Source organism: Protopterus annectens, chromosome 6.part1 (assembly GCF_019279795.1).
Source record: "Protopterus annectens isolate FY-2018-M chromosome 6.part1, PAN1.0, whole genome shotgun sequence".
NCBI lineage: Eukaryota > Metazoa > Chordata > Ceratodontiformes > Protopteridae > Protopterus > Protopterus annectens.
The window spans coordinates 195,725,662-195,745,162 of record NC_056738.1 but is presented as its reverse complement, the minus strand read 5'-3'; positions in this window follow the sequence as shown (position 1 = coordinate 195,745,162).

Below are 19,501 nucleotides of genomic sequence, written 5' to 3'. Positions count from 1 at the left end.
ATAATTCAAAGTATTTAAGCAAGCTGTTTTTGTATGTTTTTATTTTACTCCATTGAAGACTTTTAGCCAAGGTGCTAGAGGTGAATAAATCAGAGTTTATTGGTTCCTGTGGTTGTGATTTTATTTATGTACCCTCTAAACAGGCTGGTTATGATCACATGGGAATTAGCTCTTCTGCATTCTTTAACCCTCTAAGCATATTACATTCCATTAGAGCAAAACATAGTAGCAGGCAAACTAAGCAGGACCTGGACAAACCCTTGCAAATGCAGTTTGTTTGGGGGGAGCCTTTTAGGTATTGTTACAGTTCTGGGGAACACCTCAGATAATATTGGTTGACCTCTTTCAAAACACACAACTTAATAGATGATCTGGTGATGTCATTTTCATTCATTCCTCAACTGATGGGTTCAGATCAGAGAATTGGATCTGACTCTGCTGCTTCTTCCAGATCATCGAATCCTAGAACTCTTGAGCTTGTCCCTTTACCCATAATAGTTGCTCTTCTTTCCCTCTCCTTTCTCTCATTTTCTTCATCCTCAAAAAACAAACAAAAAAAAAAAAACACTTTGTTGGTTTAGCTAGATAGGATGATTCTGTTGTTACTTGACTTTTCTAAGAATTATTTGATGTTCATCATGTTTCACTGTTGCAGTCATTACTCTTGGGTTATCCTGCTGGCAGGCTACCCGCAGTCGGCCTGAATTCCAAAGTCCTGGTCCGGCATTGGCTGCTGTCGCCTCTTCCCTGACGTCAGTGTGCCAGGGGTATAAAAGATGCAGCCGACACCATTTTCTTCAGTTTTTCTTGCCCCAGATGTCAGGTGCCCCCAAATTGGGAAGTTGAAAATTATGCCAGTAAGTATGCATGCACAAAAATAACATTTCCTTCATCTACAAGCAAATACACCACATAGGTTGTATAGGACAGAGAAGTACAGATAAGTCCTAGCAAAGAAAAGGGGGGTGGTGGGTGGGTAAACTGGACTGCAACAGTGAATACACTTGAACATCTACATTTATGGTAGGTACACAACTGTACTATGTTCATCGTGCTTCACTGTTGCAGTCATTACTCTTGGGTTGAATCCCAAAGCTGAGGATGTGTGGCTGGGCTAAATAGAATTAGGAGAGGCTATGAGAGTAAAGAGGTAAGGGTAGTGCTTTGTAAAAGTGTGCACTGAACTCCAAGTTGCAGCCTCTAAAATGTCTTTGGTTGGTACTCCTCTGAGGAAGGCTGCTGAAGTGGCTGCTGCTCTGGTAGAATGAGGCCTAATGCCCTTAGGCACTGATTTGCCATGCTGAGAATAGCAGAAACGGATGCAATGGCCTATCCATATAGAAATAGTCTGTTTTGAGATAGCCCAAGAAGTAATGACTGCAACAGTGAATACACTCGAACATCTACATTTATGGTAGGTACACAACTGTACTTTATTGCATCCTTTTGTCGTTAAATCTGTCAAGATGTCAGAAAAACCTTCTGGTTTTAAGAAGTGTATTTCCTGTGGGCATAAGATCCCAAATTCTGATGCCAACAGGGAATGTGTTTGTCTGGGACTGCCCCACCTTTAGATCACATCAAAATGAACAGAAGTTATCTGCTGTTCCGGCTGGGATCTGGTCATTATTAGTTCAGAGAGCTGCCCTTTGTTCTCACCACAGCCCCCAGGGTGTTCATCATATGCATGGTGGTTGTAGCAGCTTCCTTGAAACTGGTGGGATTCTGGATGTTTTCATATCTAGAGGACTGGCTCCTTACTGCTTCAACCAAGCATCAAGTGATACAGGCAAGGGACTACTTGCTCCACTTGTTTTCTCATCTAGGAATAGCAGTCAATTATAATGAATCTCAACTCACCCCATCACAGAGTCTGGAGTTCATAGGTGCACATTTGAATATAGTCAGTCAGATGCTGTGTCTTCCCTCCACTCAAATAGATAATCTGCAGTCCCAAGTCAAGAAAGTGATCCAGAATTCATCCCTTCCAGCCTGATTGATACTACAGTATTTGTGGTCCATGGCAGCTGCTGTCACCCTTGTACTGTTCGCCAGGTTCCATAATGGAATACTTGAGTGGACTCTGTTGACTCAGTGGTCCATTCTGCAGCATCCATTTTCCATGCCAGTCAAAATCACTCGTGTGTGCAAAAGACACAGTGATTTTATTTATACCAACTCCATGAAGGTCATCCCTTGCCCTCCCCAAGGCCACAGTGACCATGGACTCCTCCCAACTCGGGTAGGGGGGGCATTATTTTGGAAGCACTGTCCAAGGTATGTGGTCCCTGGAAGGAGGCTAAGATGCATGTCAATGTCCTGGACATGAGAGCTGTCCTCCTAGTGTTGCAGGCCTGCCTTTCAAGATGCTATTTCCTCTGGGGCAATTGCGATACACACTGGCAACATGGCAGTAGTCTGGTACATTTATTTATTTTACATTTGTTGACAGCGCTAGTCTAACTGGATATATGTCCATTTTCAGTAGAGGCCCGGTGAGAAAAGCTCCAAGCATGAACAGTGACAAAGTTAATATATAAAAAGACATGTAAAATCACAATACAGTGGCAGCATTGGTTAAAAGAAAAATAATAATAATAAAATTATAAACTATAAAAATTATACTAATAAAATATACTAAACACAATAGTAGGTATGAGCAAAATCCAATTAAGAGAGAAAAGCCCTTATATTTTATCCTCTTACTATGAAGAAAAGAGTAGTAACTAGATTTGGAGGCATAGGTTAGAGGAGTAGGGAAAGTGGTAAGAGCAGAAAGGGGAAAAAGATATCCGTCTGGGTTAGCACATGGACAAAGCCAATGAGTTTTAAGATGTTCTTTAAGATGTTTTTTAAATAGAGAAGTAGAAGCAAGGGTTGATAATTCAGAAGGAAGCTGATTCCAGTTTTTACCTGCTGTGTTCGAGAAAAGTGAGTCACCATCTTTGTTGTTAGATTTAATCGAGGAAACTAGGAGCTTATTAGCAGAGCGTAGTGTAGCTAGATTTTTATATGGTGTAATCAGATTAGTGAGGATAGGGGTGTTGTTGGAGTGGTATAGGATCTTCTGAGTGATAAGTAATTGTTGGCAGAGTATATGGTTCTGCAGTTCTAGCCATCCAAGTTGTTTGAGGTTGTGGCAGTGGTGAGTTTTAAAGGGGGAGGATGTGATGAATCTAGCTATGCTATTATAACAGGTGGAAAGTTTGGAGAGGTTGTTTTTAAATAGGTTAGTATATATAGCAGAGGCATAGAAAAGGGTAGAAATTAGGTGGGTCTGGGCAATAGTTTTCCTGGCAGAAGGGGTAAGGAAGGGTTTAATTCTATAGAGGGTACCAAGTTTTTTGTTACCAGACTTTATGGTGGAGTTGATGTGGTCATCGTAGTTGAGACGATTATCAATTGTTACATCTAGTAGGCGGGTTGTAGTATCTGGGGTTATGTTGGTAGCATTGTTAAAGGTTACAGAGAAGAATGGATTAGGTGATTTATGAGTTGGAGTTAAAAGCAGTAGTTTTGTTTTTTTAGGATTTAGGAGGAGGCAGTGTTGCATAAACCAGTTTTCAACATTATGAAAAACAGTTTGGGTGAGGGACTGGAGAGAGGCTATATTCTTAGCTGTACAGATTAAGGTGGAGTCATCTGCATATTGAATGCAGGTGGCTTGAGGTATGTTTATGTGTAGATCGTTAATAAATAAGGAAAAAAGAAGGGGACCTAAGATAGAGCCTTGGGGTACTCCAATATTTACTAAAGTAATGAAGACAGATTGTTATCCCAAAGTACTGCTTGCTGTCTGTTTTCCAGATAAGACATAAACCATTGTAATGCTTGTGGATCGAGAGAATGGGCCTTTAGTTTGTGTAGAAGTAAGTTATGGTTAACCATATCAAAGGCTTTTGACAGGTCAATAAATAGTGCAGAGGAAAAAGAGTTATTGTTGCAATTTTTGTTTATAGAGTCGGTGAAGGATAGAAGGGCAGTCGTTGTGCTATGGAATGGTCTGAAGCCATGTTGGCAGTTTGCTAGTAGGTTATTTTGTAGTAGGTGGTTAAGTAGTTGTTTGTAAATACATTTTTCCATTATCTTAGCTTATGGGGAGAGTAAGGCAATAGGTCGAAAGTTAGAAAGCTCAATAGGTGATCCACCTTTATGTAGAGGGATGATGTGGGATACTTTCCATATGGTAGGGATTTTGCCTTCTGAGATAGTTCTGTTAATAAGGATAGAGATGGGATAGTCTATGGCTTTTGCGGCAATTTGTAGGTATTCAGATGGGAGACAGTCAGCAGAAGGGGTGCAAGGTTTCAGTTTTTGAAGTAGCTTACAGATGTAGGTACAGGTTGAGTTTGAAAGGTAGGAGATGAAGTCTTGGAGGTATTTAGTGGGGAAGCAGTAAAAGGAGGTAAAGAATTGGCTAGGGTTTGAATGGCTTCTGTGAAGTAGTTATTAAAGGCTTCAGGGATCTGGTTGGAGTTATTATCGTTGAAACCTGCTGGGGCAGGAGTAGTAGAGTGACCTGGCTGAAGAAGTTTGTTTATCCCTGACCAAAAGTTTTGTGGAGTTTGTTGACTGGTTTGTTGGAGGTGAAGGTAGAAGTCTTTTTTGTCTCTAAGAATATCGTTCTTGGTGGCATTTCTTAACTGTTTAAAGTGGAGGTGATCTGATGGACATTTGGTATCTCTCCATTTAGCCCAGATTTTATTTCTGAGGAGCATCTTTTGCCTAGTTTGTTTTGTGAGCCATGGGGCAGATTTGGTTCTTATTTTAGTAAAGCGATAAGGTGCATGGTAATCTAGGATTTGAAGAAAGTTAGTGTTAAAGTCGGTCACAGCCTCATCAAGATGGGTCGGTGGTGAAAAGTCACATGCTTGCAGTTAGTTTAGGAAGCTGTCTGGATTAAAGATTTTTTTTGAGCGGGAGGTTTTGAGATTATGAGTAGTTGGGATATGGGCTTTTTGTCTAATAATGTAGGTAAGCATATGGTCGCTGATATCGTCAGGAAGGGTTCCTGGAGTATAAGTTTCAGGGTGGCTATTAATAAGGATCCAGTCAAGAGTAGTTTCCTTACTGCTAGCTTTGTGGATTCTATTAGGAGTGGTTATTAATTGTGAGAATCCAAAGAGATTTATGTGGTTAGTAGGGTTAGGGGAGCTGCAGGTGGACCAGAAAGTGGTGTGTTGGGTGTTCAGCACAGCGCCTTGCCAAAGCGTTGGAAAGACGGACAGAAAACTAAGAGAGAGGATTTATGAGCACACATACCATATTAGAAAAAAGTCACCTTTTAACACTTTGGCAAGGTACTGTGCTGAACACCCAACACACCACTTTCACTTTAGAGTGATTTGTCAGGTTACTGTTAATCTAAAAGGGGGTCTTACCACCTAATTTTGGAAAGACAGGAGTTGATTTGGCAATTGCGTTGTAACTCTTATAACCCCCCCAAGGTTTAAATGAAGTCACTTCCATTGCCTGTATTCTGAAATTAAAGAGCTTAATGTACTAGACAAGTCCTTAGTTTGACTATGTCTTTTAACAGCTCTACTTGCAGTAGAGTTAAAGAATGTAGAGATGTTATGTAATCCTATCTCGCCTACATTCTGACTGATGGGTTCGGAGCCGATCCCTCGGCTCCGACTCGGCACGCTTATGCTATAGAGCGAGGCCTCTAATTGGCTGAGCTATCTTTATCCCAGGATGCACCACCACTAATCCCCCAGATCTCGTTTGCCGCTTACATAGCTTGGATGTGGTCTCAACATTGGCTGGGCTAAGTACTCTATATTAGGCTTTTTTCCTGTCAGTATTTGCTTCATTTAAACCCAAAAGCTGTTTTAACGGCTATTCTTTGTGTACGAGTGTTTTCTAGCAGTTTGATTGAAATTTTCGTATATTTTCCTGTCAGAGAAGGTTCCGTTTAAGTTAGAGGGGCCTTCCCCTGTGGTTACTACTACTTTAGTGGTTGTGTGTGGGTCAAGTACCCGTTTTAGTTAGAGGGTCTTGACCCTCCTTTTTTTCCCTTTTTCTCTTCTCACAATCTTGTGTGTATATATAAAAAAAAAAAAAAAAGTTCTTTAGTTTAAATATTTTCTGAGTTAGTGGCATACATATTTGTTCCTGTGTGTCAAACCCTTAAGTTTACTGTTGTTGTCTGTTTTTTGTAGGATTATGTCTAAAGAACATAAACCCTCCGGGTTTAAAAAGTGCACGAGGTGTGGCTTCAAAATGTCCATAACGGACGACCACTCCTCGTGCGTCTATTGTCTTGGCGCTAAACATCTGCAGGAATCGTGCAGTGTATGCCATGCGTTTTCCTCCAGAGTCCTCCAGGAGAGGAAAAACAAATTAATCCTCAAAGGGTTAATCAAGCCTTCCTTCGAGGAGGCTTTATCTTCCTCTCCGTCTCCTTCTAAAAAGAGGAAAGCGCCGGCTCCGACCAGTCAGTCGGAACCGACGGCTAAGAAAACTAAGCAGACTTCTCCATCGGCTCCACGGACTTCGGAGCCGAGGTCGGAACGGTCTGCCTCGTTGCCTCCAGCCTCGACCCCTCTGGTTTCGGAGCCGAGGTCTGGGGCATCGAGAGGTGGGTCACCCTCATCGGCTCCACTGATATTGGAGCCGATAAGGGTCATCGGCTCAGACACTTCCCCCTCGGAGCCGAAGTTCTTATCGGCACCGAGGGAAATTTCCTTGAAGGTTTCCTCGGAGCCGATAATTGTTGAGTCATTTCGGAGCCGGTCCCCGAGCCCTTCGGATCCGATGGAGAAATCGGTTCGGGCCCGATCGATATCCTCGAGATCATCCAAGATGTCTGATTCGGACATCGACAGGGTGCTCCTTCGACTCTTCCAGTCTCCGGTGTTCCAAAAGATGGTTTCGGCTCCAGCCCTTTTGGCTTCGGAGCCGATGGTCCACTCCCCTACTGTACTTCCTCCTCCAACAGCTTCGGCACAGTTGGAGCAGGTGCTGGTGGAACCAGTGGAGGTGTTAGGGTCAGGCCCGACCCTTGCTCCGACTCCGGCTCTTGGGTCGGAGTTCAGTGCATGGACTTCTTCCTTCGGCCCTGGGGGGAGGCTTCCGGATTGATGCTTTCGGTCCCAAGTCTCCCACTTGGTGCGTCGGCGGCGGGAGTACCGTCCACTGTCGTGGCCACGGAGGGGGGACCCTCCCAGGATTCTGGTGGTCCCGCCTTCAGGGCTATGAGGAGTGCTTTAGCCAAATCTTCATTGGCTACCTCCACAGTTTCCCCAGCTCCTTCCCTACATTTGGAGACTGGGTCGTTGGCAGTCCCCCTGTCCGTAGACAGCGGAGCCCCTGGGCCTCAGGTTACCCCTGCTGGGGTTTCTCCCCTTCCTGGAGGTCCTTCTGAAGCCTCTTCAGAAGAACCTCCCAGGAAGAGAACGTGCAAGAGGAAGCACGTTGACTCCCCTGACGAGTCTTTGACATCTGACGCCGATCTCGATGATGCAGAGGGGTCCCCCAAGTCGTCCTCGGATGATGTCTCCTTTGCAGACATCCTGGAAGCCCTAAAACAATGAGGCGGCTGGCAGTCCAAACCTCCCTCTGCTGATGAGTCGGTGTTCCTGAAGGCCTTGGGCTCAGCCCTCCGCCTCCTGGGTGTCTCCGCCCTTCGACGAGCTCTTGGATTTGATCTGTCGAAGGGCGTGGGAACACCCAGACTCTGTGGAACCGGTGCCCGCTCGTCCAAACAAATTTCTCTCGGCGCCCCCGGACAGAGAGTTCCTTACGAAAGGTGTGGCTGTGGATGCTATGGTGGTGGCATCTGCTACCCAGCAAGATGTAGCAGAGGCTTCTACGTCCGTCCATCCTCCTAATAAGGAGTCTAGGAGCATGGATCGGTACGGTAAGCGCACCCTTAGTTCAGCGGCCTTTACTCTGAGGTCTTTGAACTACCTGACGCACTTTACGAGATTTCAGAGGGATCTGATTAAGGAGCTATCCGATACCCTCTTAGGTAACCTGCCTGAGGAGCTGGCCCAGACGGTTGGATCTCAGCTGGCTACAATGTCATCCATTTCGAACTCGTCCATGAGGCTCATTTCGTATGCGGCCGAAGGGGCGAGTAGAGCGGCGGGTACAGGCATTGCTCTACGGAGACAAGCCTGGCTCCGCCTGTGTCATTTCGCGGAGGCCTTCAAGTCTTCATTTGCCGACGCCCCCTTTGATGGGTCCTCCCTGTTTGGGCCCAAGGTAAAAGACACACTTACCCGCTGTGAACAGGAGGGTAAGACTCTGACTGCCGTAGGGGCACGATTTTCCTCTCCCTTTCGGCCTTATCCCAAGGCTAAAAGAGGAGGGAAGATGTGGTTCCGTAGATCTCAGAAGTCTTACCCCTCTCAGCAGGAAGGTTCCCCCTCCAGAGGCAGAGGAGGGGGAAATTCATCAGGAAGACGCCGTCCCAGAGGCGGCAGAGGCCCTCGCAAACACTGCAGACCGTGAGTCCTTTCGTGGCTCTTCAGCTTTTCATAGTCCCTGAGGGATTGCCCGACTGTGCTGCTCCGGAGCCAGTCGGGGGTCGTTTTTCGAAGCACCTGAAGGCCTGGGAAGGGATCACTCAGGACCGATGGGTGCTTCGAATTATCGCCGGAGGTTACTCCATCCCATTCTGTTGCCCCCCCCCCTCAGTCCAAAAAAATCCCGGACCCGCCACCCAGTCAACGGGATACCGCAGCCTCACAAATTTCAAAGCTGCTGCAAAAAGGAGTCATCCAACCGGTCCCCGCAGACCAGATCGGATTAGGGACTTACTCAAGATTCAAAGACCGGGGACTTGAGGCCCATTTTGGACCTAAGCAACCTAAACCGTTCAGTCAAGAAGTCCAAGTTCCGAATGGTCACTTTACAAACCATTCTCCCATTGTTGGAGAAAGGTGTTTGGATGTGCTCCATAGACCTCAAGGACGCGTATTATCATATCAGAATACATCAAACGTCCAGGAGACACTTGCTCTTCAGCCTAGGAGGCAGTCATTTTCAGTTCCGTGCGCTGCCCTTTGGTCTCACCACAGCCCCCAGGGTGTTCACCAAATGCTTGGCAGTAGTGACTGCTCACCTGAGAAGTCTAGGATTCCAGGTGTTTCCGTACCTAGACGACTGACTCCTAACTGCCACCTCCAAGCATCTACTTCTACGGAGCCTGCAAGCCACAATATCACTGGGCAACCTTGGAATCACCTTCAATTGGCCAAAGTCTGTGTTGCGGCCATCTCAAAGAATAAGATTCATAGGGGTAGAGATAGATTCAAACCAGATGCGGGTCTATCTACCTGCAGACAGAATTCAGACCATTCAAAATCAGGTTCGAGCCTTACTCCCCAGGTCCAAAGCCCCAGCCAGAATGGTCCTACAGCTATTGGGATCGATGTCTGCCACAGTTCTGCTAGTTCCCTTGGCAAGGTTACACATGCGAATCCTCCAGTGGCTTCTTTCAACTCAGTGGTCCTTTCAGGAACTCCCTCTCAATCATCTCATATGGATCACAGAATCTTGCAAACGGGACCTTCGCTGGTGGCTAGTGTCCTCCAATTTGGATCAGGGACGACCCTTTGTTCTTCCTCCTCCGGCCACTTTGACCACGGACGCCTCCCAGATGGGGTGGGGGGGGCATTCCCTGGGCAGGTCAGTCCAAGGCAAATGGCACCCGGAAGAGACCCCTCTCCACATTAACATCCTAGAAATGAGGGCAGTACTCCTGTCCCTTCAAGCCCTTCACGATTACCTCCCTCAGGGCGTAATTGCTGTTCACTCAGACAACATGTCAGTTGTCTGGTACCTGAACAAACAGGGAGGGACCAGATCCTATCCTCTTTGCAGAGAAGCGATGAGAGTTTGGGAATGGGCAGTCTCGACCAAATGCTTCCTAGTGGCTACTCACATACCGGGCAAGTCCAGTGTCATAGCCAACAGGTTGAGCAGAACCATCCTCTCTCCTCACGAATGGTCTCTGAATATGACAGTTACAAGGCAAATTTTCAGCGAATGGGGAGTTCCGTGTTGCGACCTCTTCGCGACTCCTCTGAATGCGAAGTGCAAAGAATTTTTCTCCCTAACCCCGGCTCCGGGGAAGAGCCCCATGGACGCATTAGTCCATCCTTGGCCCACCGGCCTCCTTTATGCCTTCCCTCCAGTTCCTCTCCTCCCCAGGGTGATTCAAAAGGCATCTCTCTTAGGGAGCAAGATGATCTTAATTGCTCCTTACTGGCCTCGTCAAGTGTGGTTTCCCTATCTTCAGAAACATGCTCTGGAAGGTCCATGGTTCCTGGACCAGGTCCCAGACCTACTGATTCATCAGTCGGGACTACTACACCAGTCCCTACACACCTTAAAATTGACGGCCTGGCTCCTCCTCTTCCGACGATAGTCAGGAGACATGCACTGGATCCAGATGTGGTGCACATATTATCTTCAGCCCACAAGTCTGCTACGAAGAAACTGTATTCTAGCAAATGGAAAAGGTTTGCTATTTGGGCTCAACTCCGGGGCCTGGACCCCATTTCTACTCCCGTGGCAGAAGTACTCAAATTCCTGACCTCTCTTTTCAATCAAGGCTCTTCAGTTTCTACCATCAAAGTACAATTGGCAGCGATTTCTAATTTTCATGAATCCATAGACCCACCTTTAATGAGCAACAGGTTGTGTAAGACCTTCTTGAAAGGTGCTGCTCTATTAAGACCTCCGATTTCTCATCCTGCACCTCCATGGGATCTTGACATAGTATTACGTGCCTTGACTTCTTTTCCCTTTGAACCGGCAGCTACCTGTGATCTAAAGTTTCTATCATGGAAGACAGCCTTTCTAGTGGCGATTACTTCACCCAGAAGGGTTTCAGAACTTCAAGCTTTGTCAGTGAAACCCCCGTACTTGGTTTTTCATACAGACTGGGTGTCCCTCAGACCAAATCCTTCTTTTGTTCCTAAAGTCTGTTCTACTTTATGCTTGCAACAGTCGTTAGAGCTTCCAGTTTTTTTCCCAAAATACTCCAATAAAGCGGAGTTTATTTTCCACACACTAGATGTCCACAGCCAGTTACGTTTTTATTTAGATAGGACCAAACAATCAAGGAAAACAGATCAGTTGTTTGTATCCTTTGCAGAAAACAAATTGGGCAACGCTGTCACAAAGGTCACTATTGCCAAATGGATCAGGGACTGTATTACTCAAGCTTATATTTATTCTAACAAAGAGCCTACCACCTCTGTCAAGGCTCATTCTACAAGGGCTATGGCTACTTCGGTAGCATTTCATTCTAAGCTTGCTATTGGTGACATTTGTGCTGCGGCTACATGGTCTTCCCCGCACACCTTCATTTCTCACTACAAATTAGATGTGGCATCTAGAGGACGAGCTTCATTTGGTTCCACAGTGCTCAGGAGTGTTTTCCAATGAGCCACCCGGGATTTAGGTGCTAGGGACACTGTCCCATCAGTCAGAATGTAGGCGAGATAGGATCACATAACATCTTTTAGTTATGTACTCACCATAACTTCAGATGTTTGGGATCCATCTACACATTCCTAATAACCCACCCTCCTTCCCCCTTCCTTGGATATCAGAGGATATCAGAAGGTCCGAATCCTGTTGTTTCATCTTGAAATATTTAACAATGTTATATAAACAAGCTGTGCATGTGTGCATGAATGCGGACAAACAAGATCTGGGGGATTAGTGGTGGTGCATCCTGGGATAAAGATAGCTTAGCCAATTAGAGGCCTCGCTCTATAGCATAAGCGTGCCGAGTCGGAGCCGAGGGATCGGCTCCGAACCCATCAGTCAGAATGTAGGCGAGATGGATCCCAAACATCTGAAGTTATGGTGAGTACATAACTAAAAGTTTTTTGCTTCACGTTTTAAATCTCAAAAAATATGTTTTATTTCATACCTAAGCTTGCTTCACTCTTTTTGGTGACTTGTGAAAGCATTGTAATTTAGTCGATCAACACTGGTTAATGTTGAAATTGCAGTATTTTATTTAATTCAACAACCACCCGAGCATGGCGTATTGTTTTTTAAAATTCAGTAGGAGCGCTCTAGTAACTCATAACAAGGTTGACACAACTCATTTCATGTATATATACTTATTTTTTGTTACATGTTTTAAGAGTTATTCTCTGTTTACCAAAAAGCAGTGAATTAATGTATTTTTATTTGTGCACTAAAGCTGTTATGCATTTTTGTTTCCCATAGTCTTTTTACTGTTGCCGTTTTGGTATTTGATTTGTTGCTCATGTCATGTTTTCAAGCTTAATTACTTATGCAACACCATTGGTAAATATTTTTTGAAACCACCATGTGGTCTGTATTTAAATGAGTACTTGTGCTACTGTTGTAGGTCTGAAGAAGTCTTTTTAAATTAAGACGAAAAGCGCTTAACCATTACTTTTGTATTACATTGTTTGGTTACTTCATTTGCAACGCAATAAACCTGTTTTTTTTTACTTTTTACGGTTTGGAGACACCGTGTCCTTTAGCCTACGTCTGTTTTCTGAGTATCCCAGTAGATGTCATGGTGATAGTGGCAGCCACAAAAAAGGAACTTGCAGAAGAATGTCTTACTCTCCATCCTCCTAACAAGGAGTGTAGGACTATGGATAGGTTTGGGAAGCATGTTTACACTTCAACCTTCACTGTCAGGTATTTGAATTACATGGCACAGTTCACCAGGCTGCAGAGAGATCTGATTAAAAAGCTTTCAGATATTCTTATAGGAGCAGTAGCTGAAGGGGTCCGAGAAAAAAGTTACCTCTCAGTTCACCACTTTTCAATTGATTTCCAAATTGTACATGTGGCTTATTGCTCACATAACTGAAGGGATGACAAGAGCAGTGGATTCAGGCATAGCCACCAGGAGACATGCCTGGATGTGCTTGTGTGAGTTTGTAGAGCCATTTAAATCTTTGTTTGTCAACACTCTGTTTGACGGATCATCCCTGTTTGGACCCAAGGTGAAAGACACACTTGCCAGATGTGAGAAAGATGGGAAGACTCTCTCTGCCGTGGGCATATGCTTCTCCACTCCTCAACAGCCCTACTCTAGGAACCAGAGAAATGGGAGGTGATGGTTCAAAAAGTCCCAAGGACCTTTCCAGAACTCATGTGGCAAGGGCTTCTCCTGAGGCGGGGGGGGGGTAACAATGGAAGAACGCCATTCTAGAGGCAAAAATGTCCCACAGAACCAGGGGTCTAGGCGTTCTTTGTTTGGTAACTCCTACCAGCGCTCCTGAACAGAGTCTTGATTGCTTTCCTCTGGAGGGAGTCAGGGGATGATTATCTCTGTACCAATCTTCCTAGCTATGAAAGACAACAGACAAATGGGTGCAGGGGATCATTTCCAGAGGTTACATTATCCCTTTTTAATGAATCTGAAAACACAAAGAGACTCCCAGGTGTTCCACCCAGTCAATTGGAAGTGGCAATTATAGAAATTCAAAAACGCTCGACAAAAGAGTCATCCAAGAAGTCTCACCAGACAAAAGAGGATCCAGATTTTACTCGAGATTCTTTTTAGTGCCCAAAAAAGCTTGGGGACTAGAGACCCATTTTGGATCTCAGACAGTTCAACAAGTCAGTTCAACAAGCCAAGTTCCAGATGGTCTAAGTCCAGGCAGTACTTTCTGTCTAGGAAAAAGATGATTGTATGTGGTGTATAGATCTTCAGGATGCGCATTGAAGATTCCTGCATTTCTGGCTGGGAGCCAGTCACTATCAGTTCAGAGCACTGCCCTTTGGTTTCACCACAGCCCCCAGGGTGTTTACCAAATGCATGGCAGTAGTAGCAGCTCATCTCAGACCACTAGGTTTTTAAGTCTTTCCTTATCTCGACAATTGGCTCCTTACTGCTACCACCAGGCATCAACTAAGGGCAAGAGATTACACCCTTCATCTTTGCACTACCTTAGGCATCACAGTAAATTGTGAAAAATCACATTTGTAGCCCAGACAACAGCTGGAATTTATCAGAGCTCTGTTGAACACAATCACGGGAATAAAATCACTTCCATTAGAAAGATTACTAAAGATCAGATCACAGATAAACCACATTATTCACAACAAAAATGTTCCAGCGAGACTCATCCTGCAGGCGCTAGGGTCAATGGCAACCTCTATTACCCTAGTTCCCATAGCCAGGTATCACATGCGGATTCTCCAATAGCTTCTGGCCTGCCAGTGGTCATTACTGAATCAGCCGATGTCCCATCATATCTTGATCACCAATAATTGCAAATAATACCTGTCTTGGTGGCTGCTTTCCAACAAGATCCTTTCAGGCCATCCATTCCTCCTTTCACAGCCCCATGCCATAGTGATCACAGATGCTTCCCAGATGGGGGGGGGGCATTGTCTGGGAAGGATAGTCCAAGGTACTTGGTCCCAAATGGAGGCCAGTTTGTACATCAGTGTTCTAGAGATGAGGGCAGTGCTCTTGCGTTGCAAGCATTTCAAGATGTCCTCCCCTTGGGAACAGTGGCATTTCAGACGGACAATATGTCAGTAGGCTGGTACATCAACAAACAAGGGGGAACCATATCTTATCTGCTTTGTCAAGAAGCACTCAGAGTTTGGCAACGGGCGATTTCTTCCAACCGCTTTCTAACAGCAGCTCACATTCTGGGGAACTCGAAAGTGATAGCGGACAAGTTCAGCAGAACTATCGTGATGCCTCATGAGTGATCTCTCCATCCTGCAGTGGCGGAAAAGATTTTCTGGCATAGGGGACAACCTTGCTGCTACCTGTTTGCGTCCCCCCTGAACAACAAGTGCAACAGTTACTTTGCCCTTATCCTTCTCCATGGGAGTCACCCAAAGACTTTTCTCCACGATTGGCCCCCCGGTCTTCTGTATGCCTTTCCCCCCGACTCCTCTGATCAGTTTCTAAAGAATGCTAAGAGGTCAAAGAACACAATAATCCTCATTGCCCCAGTCTGGTCTCAACAAGTTTAGTCCCCCTTCATTTGGCCTCACCTACTTCTGAAACCTTGGATTCTGGTTCCAGCTCCAGATCTGTTATCTTGCCCAGAAGGAATAGTTCACCCGAACTCCAGCATCTCTGTGTGACTTCTCCAATTCCCATGATTGGCAGGCTTTCTTCCCTTACCTCACCGGTCTGACAAATCATTTTAGCTCATCACAAGCCTTCAACTAGAAAGCTGTACCATAATAAATGGGAAACATTTGCTAGATGGGTACTTGACATTAATATTGACTCATACACAGCTCCTGTGGATAAAATTTTAGAATTTTTGCTTTTCTTTATCAGTCTGGCTCTTTAGCTTCGATCATTCAAGTGCATCTGGCTGCGATATCTAACTTCCATATTGGTTTTGATGGTTCTTCACTTATGTCTCATAAACTGTGTAAGGCCTTTTTGAAAGGAACCCTAATGCTAAGGCCTCCATTTAAAGAACCCAGTGCTCCATGGGATTTTACCCTTGATCCTGCAGTCTCTCACCTTATTCCCTTTTGAACTTTTGGCTACTTGTGACTTAAAATTTTTGACCTGGCAAACTTTGTTTTTGCTAGCTATCACTTTTGCTAGAAGAGTGTCAGATTCAAGCTTTATCCTGCAAGCCCCTTATTTAATATTTTACAGGGACAGGGTTTCTCTCAGGACTAATCCTTCAAAAAGGCTGAAGGCTGTTTCAGAATCTAATATCAATCAAACCTTGCAACTACCAGTCTTGTTCCCTAATTTCTCCAATAAGGGAGAGTACTGTCTTCACTTATTAGACAGTCATAGGCAGTTATGTTTTTACCTTTACAGAACAAAGGATATCAGAAAATTCGATCAATTATTTATTGCTTTTTCCTCACTTTCTTTAGGTAACCCAGTTTCAAAGGTTAACTTACCTAAATGGATAGGGATTGTATCACATTTATTTACCATTCAAAGGGACTTCAACCACCATGTCCTGTGAAAGCTCATTCAACTAGAGCTGTAGTAGCTTCTGCAGTTTTTCATGCTAGAGCTTCTTTAGATGACATTTATGCAGCAGCTACATGGGCATCTCCTCATACATTTACCACCCATTACAAACTGTACCAGGTCTCTAGGGGGTGTGGATCATTTGGTTTGATGGTGTTTAGGAATATTCTTCTGTGAGACCTCCCAAGATTCAGGTAGCTAGGGACTCTGTCCCACAGTCAAGGGTTAAGTGAAGATTGACAACATCAAATAAAGAAGTTACGTCTTACCATAATGTTCCATCTGTGTTGTTGATCTTCACTAATCCTTGACATTCCCCCTCTCCTTCCCCCTGTCAAAGACTCTTAGTGGACTGAATATTCCTAAAGACTGGAATCATGATAGGGACACAGATTTGGTCTATTATTTGCTGCTTCTTGTCTGTCTGTCAGTATTATAGACAAACTTTATCTGAGGTAATTTACAGAGGAGCATTATGGGTACAGCTTAGCTCGAGAGTTTTGAGAGATATGAGCTGGAATAAACAGCTGAGTCAGTCCCGTGGCTCGGAACTAAGTCCACAGTCCAGGATAAGTGAAGGTCGACAACACAGATGGAATGTTATAGTAAGACATAACTTCTTTTTCTAGTGGCTATATTACATCTGTTAGAAGGTATCTGAACTCCATGTTCTGTCTTCCAAACCTTCTTACCTGATTTTTCACAAAGATAGGCTGTCACTGAACTAATCTGTCTTTTTTACCCATGGTAGCTTCTGAGTCGAATATTAACCAGGTCATTAATCTCCCAGTTTTCTTTCTAAAATTTCCTGACAAAGAACAGTATATTACATCTGCTAGATGTGCATAGACAACTTTACTTCTGCCTTCATAGAACCAAAGACTTTAGGAAATTTGATCAGTTGTTTCTTTCCTTTTTCTCTGACCAAATTAGGTAATCCAGTATCTAAAGTTACATTGGCCAAATGGTTAACTGATTGTATTACCTTTGTCAATGACAAATTGGGTTTATCTTTACCAAGACCTCCTGTGGCCCATTCAACAATATATATGGGTGTTTCTTCAGTCTTTTGGTCCAGAGCATTCTTGGATGATATTTGTGCAGCTGCAACTTGGGCTAATCCACACACTTATTTTTCATTACACGATGGATTTGATTTCTAGGACTAGAGTAGCATTTGTCTCATAGGTCTTCTGGAATATCTTTCTTTTGGGGCCTCCCAGAGTTATAGTACCTGGGGACTCGGTCCCATCAATTGAGAAATGAATGAAAATGACAACGTCAGATTAAAAAGTTATATACTTACCATAATATTTCATCTGTGTTGTCTATTTTTAATCTTCCTCAGTTTCCCTCCCACCCACCCATGCCTCTTGTATGCTTTTGGAGAAATCTAAGCATTGTATAGAAACCTCTGTTCCTTGTTTGAGCTCCAGCATATTAGTTGTCTTTTTACATATAGGGGCAGAAAACTCGATCTGAGGTACGTTAGGTTGATGGGACACTATGAGTAAATGGAGGAGCTCGAGAATTCTAGGATCCAGTGATCTGGAAGAAGCAGCTGAGTCGGATCCATGTCTTGGATTCAAAATTGTCGGTTGAGGAAGAATAAAAATGGGCAACACATATGGAATGTTGTGGTAAGTATACAACTTTGTTTTTTTTTTACATTCCCTTGCACTGATATCCAGGGTCATTCTGAAGATTCAGAAGGGCTTTCCAAAAATATTTATGGTGTTCGCCTTTTGGCCCAGGTATCACTGGTTTTGTCTTGTAATGGAACTGGCCAAGGGCAGTTATCACAAGCTTCCTCATTGTCTGGATCTACTCACACAAGACAGGGAGAGTTTTCTACACTCCAGTCTAAAACATCTTAAATTATCTGCTTGGATTCTGATAACTTTCAAGCACCACATTTTGAGGACACACAGCAGGTACTAAAGGAGACAGTAAATCCCGCTATTAGAAAATCTTATGTAGACGACTTGGGGAAGAATTTTCTAATTGGTGCTTACCCAATAACCAGGGCTGTATCTGGGATTGTACCACTGGTGCTGAAATATTTGTGTGAGTTACTAGCCTCTGACTTTTGTACTACTTTGTCAGTGTACATCTTGCATCCACTTCAGTATGGCTGCTCATGGATCCTTCTCTTTCTTCAAAGTTTTTTAGTAAAACAGTTTCTGATAGGAGTGTTTTACCTGAGATCACCTTGCAAGCAGGCTGCTCCTTCCTGGGATCTTGCCTTCCTGCAGGGAAGGTTAACCACGTTTCCACCTGAACCCGTACATTAGGCAAATTTAAGGTTCATTACATATAAAACTGTTCTCTTTGCTCTGACATCTGCAAGATGAATATCTGATTTGTAACCTCTTTTGGTGGGTAAACTGTATCTGCTCTGCTTTTGGGATAGGGTATAAGTAAGAACAAATCCCTCATTTGTGCCCAAGGTTGTTTCAGAGTTTCTTTAAATCAGGCCATAAATCTCCCAGTATTCTAACCATGGATAAAGGTTTCCCCCATACCATGGATATGCACAGGCAACTCAGGTACTCTGTTGACAGAACCAAGTCATTTAGAAAAGCCAGTCTGCTGTTTATTTCATATGTTGGGACTAACAAAGGACAGCCTGTGTCAACCAGACTATATGTTCAGCAAACAAACTGCCTTACTGTCATTCGGGTAGTAGGCACCCTGCTACCTTTCTTGGCAGTGTACTAAGGCTCAGAGTCCCTCCCACTGTCTGTTTGTGGGTAAGATGGACCAATCATCTGGCAGTATAGTAACTGCCTTACAAAACCACAGATGGGACTCCTCCAGTTTTCTAATGCTATAGTAAGAGGAGGAACTTGTGGAAGACTGCTTCTAACTCTCTCTTTCAGCCGTTGAGCTCTGATAAGAAGCCCTTTTGGGTTTCTATTTCTTCCCTCTGCCTTTTTCTTTCAGTGCTTGAATAGTGTATTCTGCTGATTTGACTGTGTTTTCTGATTGAGCAATTGTATGTGCTTGGGGTTTTTACTTTTACCGGCAGTATATGCTTGAGGTTTTACTTTATCTGCAGTATAAGGCATGCACTGTTTATTATAAGCTTCATTTGAAAGTTTTGGTTGGAAAACTTGCTGATTTTGCAGTTTTTTCTTTGGGGTTGTGATTATTTGAGGTGATTGAGCAGGTTTGCACATTTTAAATGATTTTTTTTTTCATTTAAAACACAGATTTCCCACCATTTTGTATGTTAAACATTTCTGACAGGAATTTTTCATAAGTTTTTTTTGGAATACCTTTATTTAATGTTGTATATGCAAATTCCACAAAGTGAAGCAAATCACTCCAAAAAGTCAATCATAAAAATAAAAAGTCATCATAAGATAAAAAACTATAAGAACATTTGTTCATATCTAGAAACAAAGTAAAAATAACAAAGGAAACCTTTATGATCCCTTAGTGCAGCCAGGTAAGACAATACCTATTTGATGAATGCATACAAGAGTCAGCAATTCTTAATACTAATGACTGTCTCCTCCTTTTCAACAACCATAGTCTAAAGCTTCCATGTTTCTT